Source organism: Dasypus novemcinctus, chromosome 4 (genome assembly GCF_030445035.2).
Source record: "Dasypus novemcinctus isolate mDasNov1 chromosome 4, mDasNov1.1.hap2, whole genome shotgun sequence".
Lineage (NCBI taxonomy): Eukaryota > Metazoa > Chordata > Mammalia > Cingulata > Dasypodidae > Dasypus > Dasypus novemcinctus.
Window position 1 is genome coordinate 121,127,811 of NC_080676.1, and position 15,369 is coordinate 121,143,179.

The 15,369-nt window shown below is 34.3% G+C and overlaps 1 pseudogene; it reads left to right on the forward strand.

Moving 5' to 3' along the window:
• The first annotated feature begins 767 nt into the window (after positions 1-767).
• LOC101430101 (cholinephosphotransferase 1 pseudogene) lies at positions 768-15,123 on the forward strand (annotated as a pseudogene).
• The last annotated feature ends 246 nt before the right edge of the window (positions 15,124-15,369 follow it).

Consider the following 15,369-nt stretch of genomic DNA (forward strand, 5'->3'; position numbering starts at 1 on the left):
GGCATCATTTAACCCACTGCAGGCTTTAAGGCAAGTCATGCCATGAGTCCTTAAAGAGAATGTTGTTACGCTGTTGCAGTGTGTGCAAGGGAAAGATAAGCTCAAAAATATAACAGGGGCAGATACTGAATTAGGGGCAGATAAATCTAAAATCTTGAAAATCAGGAGTATGCATTAGGGACTGAGTTCAGCCTCACAAAATAGAATATTTATATAGCAATTTATTTTCTACATATTTATTTGTAAGTTTTCCTACATAATAAGAGGTCCAGGGAAATTATGGTGGGTCTAGTATGTCATCAAATACTCAGGATACTTCCAGCTTTCTTCCATGCCATTCATAGGGTGTGCTCCTCACTCTCAAGTTTATAGGATAGCTTTAAACCACACACTTACACTCCAGAATTTTAGAAAGGGGAAATAAAAGAGCAAAATAAGAGAGTCAGCTGCACTTGTAGAAACATTCCTTAACATAGTCTATAAAGATTTCTGCTTACATCTTATTGGCCTCTAACTTGTGTAACAGTGCCACTTCCAATGAAATTAAAATTATTTTAATATAGAAGAAGAATAGAATGTGCAAAAATCAGTATCAAGCAGCCTCTACAGTACTATGATAAGGATTTGGAATTATATGCTTATATATATTGGGAAATTATTTCAAATGATTTTGGAAGAGTATACCAAGAACTGACTTCCATTCTTACATGTTTACTCTAACTTCATTGTCAGGTGTAACTGTAAAAGCGTAAGAATGAGAGCGGGGGATGTTGGTTCGATTACGATATCGGAAGTATAGGTGGGAAAAGTGGAAATTCTGGATAAATTATAAAGTTATAGTGCACAAGTTTTTTTCATGGTTTGAATTTGGTATATTCAATAAAAAGGAGAGTTAATGATGACTCTAAATTGTTTGGGAATAGGTATAAGAGTTTCCATTTAATTAGATAGGGGATATTGTGGGGAAAAAAACAGTTTCATGGTAGATATCAAGGCTTCTCTTTCATAACATTAGATGTGAAAGCACTGTGACAATTCTAAACAATGATATTGGTGGTAGGTTGAACAGTGTACCTCAACAAAAGACATGTTTTTAATATTATTCCAAGGTCCTGTGGGTATGAATCCATTTGTAAAAAGGACCCTTTGAAGATTTATCATCAGTTCAGGTGTGGATTCATTTATGAATAGGGTCTTCTACTCTGAATAATAAAGATACTATTTTAGTATGGCCAAACTGAATCAAGATGTGGCTTAATTCATATTACTGAAGGCCTCAAAGAAAGATCCAGAAACACAGGGAGAAGCCAGAAGTCAGGGGAATCTGGAATATCTGGAATACCATAGAGAGAATATCATGATGGGAGAAAGAGATGCCAGCCAAGGACCCCCAAGGGTGGCTGCAAACCAGCACCAGAATGCTATAAACCACAGAGAGAGAGCACGGTCTTATGAATGCCTTATTTAGTTTTGGACTCCTGGCCTCCAGAACCATGAGACAATAAATTCCTGTTGCAAAACAAGTGATGTTTTGTATTTGTCATAGCAACTCTGGCAAAAAATAAGATAATAACCAACAGGGAGAAAAAGAGCTTATATATCAGGGTTGGAGACCTATATTTAGGAATCATTACACAACAGACTTCTTTGATTTTCTGTTTTGTAAAGAACATCAGTATGCGCAAATAAACTTTGATTTCCAAAAATACACATATAAAAGTTTCTCATACATTGTCATTAATATTTTAATGATCATTATACAGACATTCTCTCAGCATTGAGGTTTACATATAAACTAGAATAACATGGTATACATAATGAAATATGTTTTTCATTACATAACTTACTATTGTCATAAGAGTGATTATTTTAAAGGATGTAATATACAGAAGAAATTACAAAACTCTGAAAGTGAGATTAGAAAAAAAAATACTCTATGAAAAGTTGCATCTGTTAGAATATTTAATCAGAGACTGTAAAAGCCAAATTGTATTACATTACTGAAGATAATTATTTAATTTAAAAATAAGTTTATCCTGATTATGCTTCTTTCATACTCATTTTCATGACTGTTGCCATTACTTTCCATTTTGAATTTTATTTGGAAGTTGGTTCTTTCTGTTTGACTGTTTCTCTTCCTGGACTTTTTATATGTTCCCCTTTACAGAACAGATTTTTCTAGCAGTTAAGATCTTCACAAGTAATATATGTTTAAATGTGATTAAAAGAGAGAAATGTTGGATTGTATAGATAGTAACAGAATATTTTTATTTAAAAAATTTCATGGACTTCAGTTAATAGTACAGTTATAAAAAAGTGTGCTATCATCAATCGTAACAATTTTTCCACACCAATGCAAGGTTTTGGTGGTGGAGTAATGTTTGGGAATCCTGTATTTTATGCATGATTGTTCTGTAAACTCACAAGTTCTGTAATAAGGAAAAAAAATCTTCACAAGCTACAAAAATCTCTTCTGCCATTTTGGATTTTCTTCTTATCAGGAAGAGTGAAAGTTGTGAACTTTTTGCAGCTCAAGGCAGTTAATCCTCAGTAGGAATGAAGACTCACACAAACTATAAAGCTTGAAAAGATTATTGACTGTACCCAGATATGCCTTTTCATATGAAAACCAAGTATCTGAAAACTATAGATAGCTGCAGAGATTTAAAATGTATTTGAAATAAACCTAATAAAGCTATGAAGGTAGCATTAAGAAAATTCCTTTATAAACATTTTATTTTTTGTTCCTTGCAAAAATTCTGAAAGATTTATGAAAGAAGCCAGCTTAAAAAGTAAATAAGTATCCTTGCTACATTGTACACTATACCATTATAAAAACACTTTCATTCTTTGTCTACTTGAATAGCTTTGGGTCATCCTATAAATGAAATTAAAGTATGGATAAATTATTTTCACCACTTAATATGAAATTTGACTGAACCTTGGAAATTCTAGATATTAAAAAAAAACAAAACCAATGAGTGTTCTTTTTAACAGAAATGGAATCATCTTGTATTGTTGAAATGATGCCAACATAATTTTAAAAACAATAAATTTGAGGATTGGAATTTCTAATAATTTATCAAGCAGTTTGGTGTAATGTGACAATACAAAAGAAATCAGGTATATGTGAATTAGTCTTTTCTCCTAAAATGTAAGTTTAGATGAGTTTATTTATCCCACTTTCTCCCCAATTTGTAAAGTAAAGGATGTAATACATGATAATTAGAGATATTAAGAGGAAAGTATACAGGATACAGGAGTCCTCAAATGAAGTTACATTGGTTTTTCACATATATATGCTCCAGAAAAGTCAATTACCAGAGATATTGAATGTTCTGTACAGTGGATCTAATTTTACTTTAAGATAACTGTAATTGTGGGTGTTCAATGTGTCATTTGAAAACCTGGAAAATGTTTATGTTTTAAAAATAGAAATGATGATTATTGTCATGAATTCTTGGTGTGCTTTTTAAAATTAATGTTATCATTATTATTGTCATTTTGTGGTTACTTTATTTTGTCTATATAGAAATAACTATTTACCAGGGTAAAGCAAAGATAAGTCAGGAGAGTTAATGACTGATTGGACTATTGGCTGGGCAACTCAGAAGACCAGAATATAGACATTGTAAGTGGCATTATCTGAAAGTGCATTTCTCGGTAAGCTTAGGGATAAGAAGTGGTGTGTTTCTGTCTGCATATGAATATATAGGGTTTTTTTTTAATCTGGAATTTATTGACAAAATGTGATCTAGTAGATTTAAATTAATAAAAAAATAAAAATAAACTTATTGCGATGAGAAAGAAATCAGATACCATTCAGAAGAAACAGGAAGTTTTAGAATTATCAGACGCAAATTCAATTGTTATTTTAAATATCATCTCCCAAATCAGAAAATGTATTTTCTTCCCAAGAGAACACTTTACTATAAACAAGGCTTAGAAGTAATATTTTAATTGCATATATAGATCTTAGCTTGCACAATCTAGCTTTTAAATCTTTACATCCTCATTTTTCTCTATATCGTTAAATTTGCATCATGCTATGTCTCTATGATTATGTTTTTTTAACTTCATTTTATTGCATGTAAATATTTATTGTGACCAGATGACTTTTTTATAGAACCTAGCATCAAGTTACATTAATAAATTCAGAAACCAGCACCCAAATTGTTCCTTTATATATACATTAAAAAATCAAATAAATTATTGGAAAAATTAAATAAATTAATTTAATCAGTAATTAAATATAAGAGGAATGAAGGAAATAAAAAATTGCCATTAGAACACCACAGTAATAAGGGGTGAAGGCAATGTCCATGGCAGATTCCCAAATGAGTGGTAAAAATTTTGAGGAGAAAAGGAAATTTGCACAGTCTTAAAGAATACCCTGCAATATACTTATTAACTACAAGGGGAAAAAATAATAACTTGAAAGTAGAGACACCCAGCTGCATCACCCTAATCAAGTGATCAAGGATTGTTTTTCCAGTAATTAGACATACGGACATTATGTACTGCTGATAATTTACTAAGATGGAAAAATCACTTGTGTGATATTCTTGCAAAATGCATATATTCAATCTAATGAAAAATATTAGTTAAACTCAAATTGAAGGGCAATCTATGCAATATGCAACTACTACTCTACACAAGTGTCAAGGTCATGAAAGAAAAAGAAAGACTGAGGTTGTCGTAGAGTAGAGGAGACTATAAAGACATGGTTGCTAAATGCAATTTTGGATCCTAGATTGGAAATTTGAACAGGAAAAGACATTGATGGAAAAACTAGTGAAATGTAAATAAAATCTGTAGTTTAGCTATTATCATGGTACCAATATTAATTTTTAAATTTTAGTAATTATACTATGATTAATATAAGATGAACATTAGATGAAGGGTGGAGGGTGCATGTGAAATCTCTTATTTTTGCACATTTTTATATAAATATAAAATTATTTCTGAAGACAAAATAAAAGATGTGTGAATCATAAATCAGAGTTTAATTTTCAGTACAGGAATCTAATTACAATTTCAACATTCTTTACAAGGTGATGTGTTCTTGCTCTCAGTATCACCAAAGTAAAATATCTAAGTGTATGATAAATAAAATTATGTGTATTTTTCCAGTTTCATTTATTATATTCTAAGTATAAAATTTGATATCCTTCCACAGTTCTAATAATTCTAAGATGTATTTTATTTAAAACTGAAATGAAATATATGTAAATCTATTCTAAAAATATTCAGGCCTAAGTAGATATAATACTGTTGAATAAAGTAAATTACAGTATTGTGTTACTTGACTTCTTCCAATTCTCTTCAAATTAAAAAAAAAAATTAGAAAAGTATGTTTTGGTGCCCCATTATGTGACTTGTGGTTCTTGTTAGCACTGCATGCTGCAAGAGCAGTAATAGAAGTGACTGTCTAATAGGCTTTGTTTCTCAAGCAGTCATTATGTAACCAGCATAGCATGTGTCATTTCAAAGTGACAATAATTAAATCACCTCAACCATTGCTTAGAAGTGTGAATTAGTATAATGCATTGATGAATACCTAAGTTTTACAATTCTACAGAATGTTACCTGAGGTATGCTTTCAGTACGGGAATTTTAAACACATTAATTTGATGTATTTCCCACTTCCCCCTAGCTCATAAATTTTAAAAATATTCTATGTCTGTTCCATCCTGATTAAAAATTCAATAAAACGTTCTTCCTCAATTAAACACTCCCTTCCCTACCAAACACAGGATGACTTAGACTTTTCTTATTGTTGTTGCCATGATGACAGTGGCAGTAGTAGCTCTGAACATTCGAAAATGATGAGTACTTAGATGCAACATATTCTTGTCCTTTTTAGGAGTCAGATTAAGAGAGAGTTTTAGGGAATTATGATGCATTCGTTTTCTAACCCTTGATGTCAATATTCAAAATCAAAATAGGTTCAAATACTGTTTCACCTAATGTTTAATATACTTACAGGATCATTAAAAAATCCACTTGTATTAATCAGATATGAAGATAGCTAGAAAAGAAATGGCTGCTTAGTTTTATTGCTTTGACTAATAAAATGTAATTAACTGGAGGTAAATGAGATTTTTTTCTACTGAATATAAGTAAGAGGAGCAAAGTAAATTTAAAGAAGCAAATTAATGCTATTCATATTTCCTCAGCATACAATTAAAAGAACAAAATTTGCAGAAGTAAAGGTATAGGATTCATATTGAATCGTATTACTTTTTCATTCTTCCATGAATAATGAAGTCAAAATATCATAGAATTCATTAGGCAATTTCTGGATTCCAATAGGTTATTAGGTTTGGCTTTTTTGGTTTTCAGATTTAGATTTTCTTTCATTATAAATGATATTTACAATATATTATCATCATTGTTATTATGAAAGAGTATAACAGTGGCTCTACTATTTTCTGATTGACTCAAATAAAATGATATATTGGAAAGTCAGATTCATAAGGACAAGCTTTCTAGAAATGGTGATAAAGTTACTTTAATCTTGTGTGAACTAAAATTTATTCTCGTCCTATGGAATTATTAAATTTCTGAAAATATCATAGACAAACAACATCTTTTAGGTAATTAGACCAAACTTTTTATAGAGAACCATTTATTAAAACATATATGTCTTTCTACATCAATAAGTATACTTAAATACTTACATTAAAATAATTTAAGGTCATAATGATCAAATTTTAAAATTTAGTTAAATTACTATTTTAGTGCTATAACAAATTACCTGATTTACAAGAAAGAAGTCAAACTTTTCACCTACTTATGGGATCTTCTCTCTGTTGTCATAAAACAAATACTGTACTTCATTTTCACATAGAATTTGAATAATGTTGCATTTGCAAAGATGTGCTAAGATATTGCTCCTCAAGTTGAAGTTGAAGGAACTCCAGCAATTAAATCTCTTTAAAACTTGTTAAAGATGCAGAATCTTGGGCCTTACTTTACAACTCTTAGAACAGAAACTACATTTTAATTTTTACAATCTTTTTAAAGACTGATTCTCTAATTTAGCTATGCATTGGAAATCCCAAAAGAATGAAAAAAAATGTACTAATGCTCTTCTGACACACCCCCCACCACAGAAATTCTAATTTAATCAGTAGGTGGTGTGAATTAGATACTGGGATGTTTAAAATCTCTCTAAGTGATTCTAGTAAGCAACAAATTTTGAAATCCACTGCTCTAAGACACATCTAAATTATCAACAGGTAATTTCTTGTCAACTAAGTCACACCCATCTAAAATCAATAGCATTAATATTTATCTTTATTACTTTTAAAGAGGAATTAACCTACATTAGGCTTTCCTTAAAAAAGATGTTCTTGAAATGTACGTAAGTCAAGTGATGACAGATAAAATAATTGGTTTAAATTCATTCCATTTTCTATTTAAATGATTGGTTTTTATACATTTGTAATTGAAAATTATTCACATTCCCACATAATTAACATGGTCTGGGTCTAAAATTTTATACTTTTATTAAAGTAATCATATTTATTTATTTATTTATTTATTTATTTATTTATTACAAATTTTAAAAATTTTAATAATAAAAAAAGTTTTAGACATTATGTCTTTCATCACTATAAGATACGTTGTCTTGTACGTACCGTGACATTTTCTTCTGTGTATTCCCCCAGTGTCTTTTTTTTTTTTATTTTTTTATTTTTTATTTTTTTTAATTTAATTCATTTTGTAAAAATATTACATTAAAAAAATATGAGGTCCCATTCAACCCCACCACTCCCCCCCCAGCAACACTCACTCCCATCATCATGACACATCCATTGCATTTGGTTTAAGTACATCTCTGGGCATCTCTGCACCTCATGGTCAATACTCTCCCGCGTTCCATCCAGTGGGCCCATACTCTCCCACGTTCCATCCAGTGGGCCCTGGGAGGGTTTACAATGTCCAGTGATTGCGCCTGAAGTACCATCCAGGACAACTCCAAGTTCCAAAAACGCCTCCACATCTCATCTCTTCCTCCCATTCCCCATACCCATCAGCCACCATGGCCTCTTTTCCCATACCAATGCCACCTTTTCTCTGTGGACCTTGGATTGGTTGTGTCCATTGCACCTCTATGTCAAGAGGAGGCTCAGATTCCACATGGATATTGGATGCAATCCTCCTACTTTCAGTTGTAGGCACTCTAGGCTCCATGGTGTGGTGGTTGTCCTTCTTCAACTCCATCTTAGCTGAGTGGGGTGAGTCCAATAAATCAGAGTGTAGGAGCTGAAGTCTGTTGAGGTTCAGGGCCTGGCTATCATATTGTCAGTCCAGAGATTCAAATCCCCAAAATATATCTTAAACCCCAACACCAACTACAATTCCAGTAAAGTAGCATGAAAGTCTTGTGAAAAGAGATCCCATCTGAGTCCAGTTCCATCATGCAGAAACACCAGCTCCAAAGAAGGGCCATCTGACATGGCAGTGAACCCCATCTGCCATGACCATAGAACCCGTGAGTCTCTTTAGCCCTTAAGAACCAATACCTGGGGTTGTATCTACTTTATCTGTCTCTTAGACTCTGCTCAGTTGTGGGTAAGGGCAATCCTTCTGACAACCTCCAGACTCTTTTTTAGAGACTCGTAGCCATATAAACTCATTTCTCCTTTCCATTTCCCTCTTACATTAGGTCAAACAGCATTTTAAAGTCATGTTATTATATGTAGACAGGGATATTCTGCTGATCCGCATTGAACCTTTAATTCAAGGTCATTTTCTAGTTGCATCATCAGTTGGTACTTGGTAGTGATCCCTCGGTGCCAGGGAGGCTCATCCCCGGGTGTCATGTCCCATGCTGGGAGGAAGGCATTGCATTTACATGCTGAGTTTGGCTTCGAGACTGGCCACATTTGAGTAACATGAAGGCTGTCAGGAGGAAATTCCTAGGCACAGTGCTGCTCTAGGCCTTGTTCTTATTTCAGGCATATAGGCTCACAAGCATAGTCATTAGTATCATGGTCTCACTGTTGGACCCTCATTCCTTCCTGGTCCTTACCGTTGCACCTGGGGGACTGCCGCTGCTCCCCTAGGGACCACAACAGAGCACCCCCCGCCAGGAACCCAGTACCCCCCCAGCTGTAGTTTTTAATTGTTGCCACTATGAGTATATCCAAACATTACCATGCAGCCTGGACGTATGCCCTGTATAGCTCCCTGTCAGCCATATATCACCTGTCAATATATCACCAGTATTCCTCCGCTGCCATTGTTGAACCACCCTGTGATCCAAAACTTCCTGAAAAGTGAAGCCCAATATAATGTCAGGATACCTTACTAGTAAAATGGAATACAGTGATGGGTTTAAAGGTTAGATATGGAATACGATGTAGATTTGGAAAAATTCTACATCCTATCTTTTTCTTTTCTTTTTTCCTAATTATTGAACTTCTCTTCACAAGAGCCCTAGACCACAGTAATTCATATATACAATATACGGTACTCCCACACATCCACCATAAAACCTTTTCCCTTCCACAACTATATTCTTATAACTTATTCATATCATATTTACTTAAACTGATGTACAGTCTCTGAGACAATAGCTTTCAAACAAGGTGACATCTGTGCTTACATTGTGGTCCATACTTTAGGATATACAGTTTTCTAAATTTTTAGTTGTCCTATGTTTTACATTATGGTTTACATTATTAGTCTGTCGTCCCCTATATGTTTATGGTGTAATATTACATGTTTTATATCCATCCTTGTGTACTCTCGCGAAACTCCTGTCTTACCCCACATTTACCTTGGTTCCACACATTTAACATCCATTTTCCCCTCCCCTTGGGGCCCACAGTGACAGCCAACCTCCATTTCCCAAGGAGCCACGTCCATAGATACTTGCAACAGTGTTCAGGGCCTAACTTGCTCAACTGCCCCAATGCCCTGGGAGCCACCCTTTCTCTCGAGAGATACAGTTCCCTTTATTTGATGGCATTAGTCCTCCCCAGAATGTGGGTCCACCCCCACTCTCACTACTTGGGTCTCTACCCAATGGTACAACCCACTCTGGCAAAATGAGCATTCAGACATTCCCCAGGAGTCCCTCCCACGTCAGACCATCCCTCCGAGCATCCTAAACAGGTAACCCTCCTAATTATATTTTGATACGATTTTCTCAGCATTTTACTCTCAACCAACACCTGACACTCTCCTATGTTCATATTTTGCCCCTCCCCCCCCCCACTTTCTGGGCAATAGTACCCATCCGCCCATCCCCAACCCCCCTCAAACCCGCAAAGCCCCACCCAATGGCAACCCCTTGCCCCCATTTTATCTCTTCTTTGTGTTCATACTTACCGCCAGCTCATCATAAATTCCACCCCTGCAGACGTCGGCTCACATCCTTCCTCCTCCCCCCGATTTCCTGTAAGCCTATCTTCCAGTCTCTAGCTCTCTGAGGCAGCTTTCTTATTTCATATCATTGAGGTCATATAGTATTTGTCCTTCAATGCCTGGGTTGCTTCACTCAACATAAGGTTCTCAAGATTCATCCATGTTATCACATGTGTTTGTAGTATATTTGTTCTTAGAGCTGAGTAGTATTCCATTGTGTGTACATACCACATTTTATTGATCCACTCGTCTGTTGATGGGCATTTGTGTTGATTCCAACTTTTGGCGACAGTGAACAATGCTGCTATGAACATTGGCGTACATATATCAGTTTATGTCCTTGTTTTCAGTTCTGCTGGGTATATACCCAGCAGTGGTATTGCTGGGTCATATGGCAAATCTATGGTTAGTTTTTTGAGAAACCGTCAAACTGTCCTACAGAATGGTTGGATCCTTCTGCATTCCCACCAGCAATGGATGAGTGTTCCCCTTTCTTCACATCCTCTACAGCATTTGTATTCTTCTGTTTTTTTCATAGCTGCCAATCTTATGGGAGTAAGATGGTATCTCATTGTAGTTTTGATTTGCATTTCCCTGATAGCTAGAGATTTGGAGCATTTTTTCATGTGCTTATAGTAATCATATTTAAAACAGTTTTTTTTTCATTTGGTCCCCAAAAGTTCTTTCTTGAAATGCAAATTAGAGCTCTTATTTATTTTTGGTAATTTAAATATTTGCTTATACTGGAACTAGTGGTTATTTCCTGAACTGAAGTATTAAATTTTTGGGAAAAGGCATTACAGAGGGCACTTAAGCTTCCGCCCCAATAAAAATTGAATATTTTAAACTGTAATATAAGAATTGTTAATAGAAAGGCTTGCATATATTTGATTCAAATATTATGTATATAGGAACAGTTATCATGACTGAAAAGTGTTTTTGGTCATTTTGGATAATGACAATTTATAAATGTTCATTTAATAAATACCAGTGATGATGATTATTCTATAGTCCTTTTCCTGGGACAATATAAGCAAGCATTATATGCCAAAAATATAGTTCTTATTCCAATTTATCTATCTGCAGTTAATAGTTCCATAAGATAATTTACAAATAGACTAAATAACATTTCCAATAAAGATAAAAGTAGTGTTTCAGTTTTTGTTTTAATAAGTCCTGTGTAGCAATGCCTCTTTTATTATGTTTCTTCAAAATATTCTTTAACTTACAATTAATTGTCCTTCTCTGGAATATGCATTTTCTAGAAGTTGTGGTCAGGAAAAGTTAAATAAAGAAGGAGATATTAAATAAAGAGGAATGGAAAATATATTTAATTACCTATACCTAGTTAATTAAAAAGTCTAAATACACTAATTTGAACAGGTTAAGTAATGTATTGTTTTCAGTTACATTGTCAAGTTGATATGAATTATTCTATCACTTATTATTTAATATAAGTAATTTTTAAATTATTATATACATTTGAATTTCCATATAAACTTAAATATATTTTAAGTGTTTATACAATACATGGAACTCCAAAAAGAGAATAACATACCCTTGATTCTTCACTTTTAAACAGAGCAAAATTTATCTCCACAATCCAAACCACATTTACTAGCTTTAGATTTGTGAGACCAGAACCCTGATGCTTAGTTTAATATCTACCAGTTTGGGCTGATTGGCTTATTAATACATAAAGTTGTGATCAGAGTTTTTTATTCTGCCAATTCATTTCCCAATAATATTGAAATCGTCTTGCTGCAATTATGGATACTTTGACAAAATTTTTATCAATCCAGGAAAAAAAATTATGTATATTAAGAAAAATGTTGTCTGGCACATTCTGGCATACTCATGTTTTTAGAAGAAAATTATATTTTGGCAATTATGCCTTCATATTTTGCAAATGTTTGATTCTGCCCATTTTTGTAAAATTAATGTAAAAATAAATTATGTAAATAACATTTTCTTAGAAAACTCTATTTGAAACATTTTCCTTAAGAGAAAAAATTAACAAAACAAACACTATTGTCCCATAAAAGAAGACTATTCAAAAAGTCCTGAATGAAGGAGACAGGGCAATAAAAATAGCACCATAATATTTAGAAAAAAGATGAACTCAAACAAAACATAGAGTACGATTATAGACTCATTACAAATACTTATATAGTAAGTTGAGTTAGTTCTACATCTAGAATACCAACAGTACTAGTTGTAGAGTTTAGGTTTCATTACTTAGAAATTGATACAACCAACCTCATCCACTTCTTAAATGTGTTAGGCACTAATTAAAGTCTATAAAGCATTTTGGAAATAAAAGGCTACATACAGGCCTAATAACGCACATAACATTTATAATGATACCAGCTGTTGATATCCAATAGATATACATAATTAATGACAGTTGGAGTTTACCTGCAGCTTTTCCATCTGCCTCATTAGAATACAATTTCTCAAATAAAGAATTTTTATTTAAGAAATAAAGGTTTCTTCCACACCCATTCTGAAATACGTGTAAGTTTTATATATAACATAAAAATATTCCTAATTTCTTTTTTTGACAGAACATCCAAAAGCAACTTTTATGATTGGCACATTTAGGAATATACCATCTCTCTCAACAGATTTATATATGTGCCAAGTCACAGTACATTATTGCGAAAGAGTTAATAATAACAGTAACTTTAATGAATTTTGTTTCATCAACTTTGTGCAATACTCTATACCAAATACTGCACATTCTATTACTTAGATGGAATTTGATATAAGGCTGTGAGATAAGTATTTTTGTTACCACTTTTTATTAACAATAAAATTTTTATTACACAATTGTATATTTCAGGAAACTAAGGATAAATAAGATATTAATAGAGATAACTTTCAGAAACCAGAAAAAAGTACTCCCATTATTTAACAAAGGCCAAAAAAAAAAAAAAATAGAAAAGGGTTTAACATTTACTAGCAGCAATAAAAAAAGAAAATGGATATAAATTTAATTTACTTTGGAAGAACCAATTTTGTAGTTCAGCATGAGTTGGTAATGTTTCTTATACTATCATAGTTTCCTGATATAGAGAAGTTGAATTGACAGACTGTTGACTATAGATTTCAATTTGTAGAGAATCAGAGCTGATGATTTAAGAAGATGATAACGGCACAATTAAAGGACTCAGAAATAAAATATGCTACTGTCTATACAGAATGGATTCCAACATTCATTTATTAGGACCCTAAGAGAGAGCACAGTCCAGGAATCCATGCCCAGATGTTACTCAGCTCCATTTCTATTCATTCCCTTTTATTTTTGTGTTTCATAAAAATGAATAGAGAAATAAGACTTAGCTTTCAAACTTTGCCTCACATCAGAAAACAAACTGATCTTAAGTGTGAAGAGTCAAGAAGGCCCGGCGCCCCCGGAGCCCCGCTCCTCGCAGCGGCGGGGCCCGCACGGCGGCCGTGGCGGCGGGCTCTGGGGCCAGGCCGGCCCCGCTGGCTGAAGGCGCTGGCCGATCCGCGGAGCGCGGCGCAGCCGCGGCGGCTGGAGAAGCACCGCTACGCCGCCGGCCGGCGTCTCCCTGCTCGAGCCGCCGCTGCAGCTCTACTGGACCTGGCTGCTGCGGTGGGTCCCGCTGTGGATGGCCCCCAACACCATCACCCTCCTCGGCCTCGCCGTCACCCTGCTCACCACGCTCCTGCTCGTCGCCCACTGCCCCCCACCACCGAGGAGGCACCATACTGGACATTCCTTTTATGCGCCCTGGGACTCTTTTTCTACCAGTCACTGGATGCAATTGATGGGAAACAAACCAGAAGAACAAATTCTTGTTCTCGTTTAGGGGAACTTTTTGACCATGGTTGTGACTCTCTTTCCACAGTGTTAATGGCAGTTGGAGCATCAATTGCTGTTCGCTTAGGAACCAATCCTGACTGGCTGTTTTTCTGCTCTTTTATTGGAATGTTCATGTTTTATTGTGCTCACTGGCAGACTTCTGTTTCAGGCGTATTGAGGTTTGGAAAAGTGGATGTAACTGAAATCCAGGTAGCTTTAATAATCGTCTTTGTGTTGTCTACATTTGGAGGAGCAACAATGTGGGACTATACGATACCCATTCTAGAAATAAAATTGAAGATTATTCCAGTTCTTGGAATAGTAGGTGGAGCAGTTTTTTCCTGTTCAAATTATTTCCATGTTATCCTTCATGGTGGTGTTGGCAAGAATGGATCTACTATAGCAGGCACCAGTGTCTTGTCACCTGGACTCCACATTGGACTAATTATCATACTGGCAATAATGATCTATAAAAAGTCAGCAACTAATGTGTTTGAAAAACATCCTTGTCTTTATACCTTAATGTTTGGATGTGTCTTTGCTAAAGTTGCACAAAAACTAGTGGTAGCTCACATGACCAAAAGTGAACTATACCTTCAAGACACTGTGTTCATTGGGCCAGCTCTTTTGTTTTTAGATCAATACTTTAATAATTTTGTAGATGAATATATTGTTCTCTGGATAGCAATGGTCATTGCTTCATTTGATATGACGGCATACTTTAGTGCTTTGTGCCTGCAAATTTCAAGACACTTTCATATAAATATCTTCAAGACTTCATGTCATCAAGCACCTGAACAGGTTCAAGTTCTTGCTTCAAAGAATCATCAGAATAATATGGACTGAAGAGACTTTCGAACGCTTGCCATCTCTTGTTGCTGCTGTTACATGAAAGGAGATATTAAACATTTGTTAATATTTAGATAAGTGCTATACATATTTCAGCAAATAAAATATTTCAATGCTTACATTAAAAAAAAGAATTCAACCTCACTAAATCAGACAAAAAGGGGAAGTTCTGAACAGAGCTTACAAATTTTATGCATAAAGAATTTATAAAATATTAATAAATGTATATCCTCCTGGTAAAGAATGTGATATGTACATGAACAATTCTGTCTGTAAGAAGCCATAACCCTGGGAAGCGGACTTGG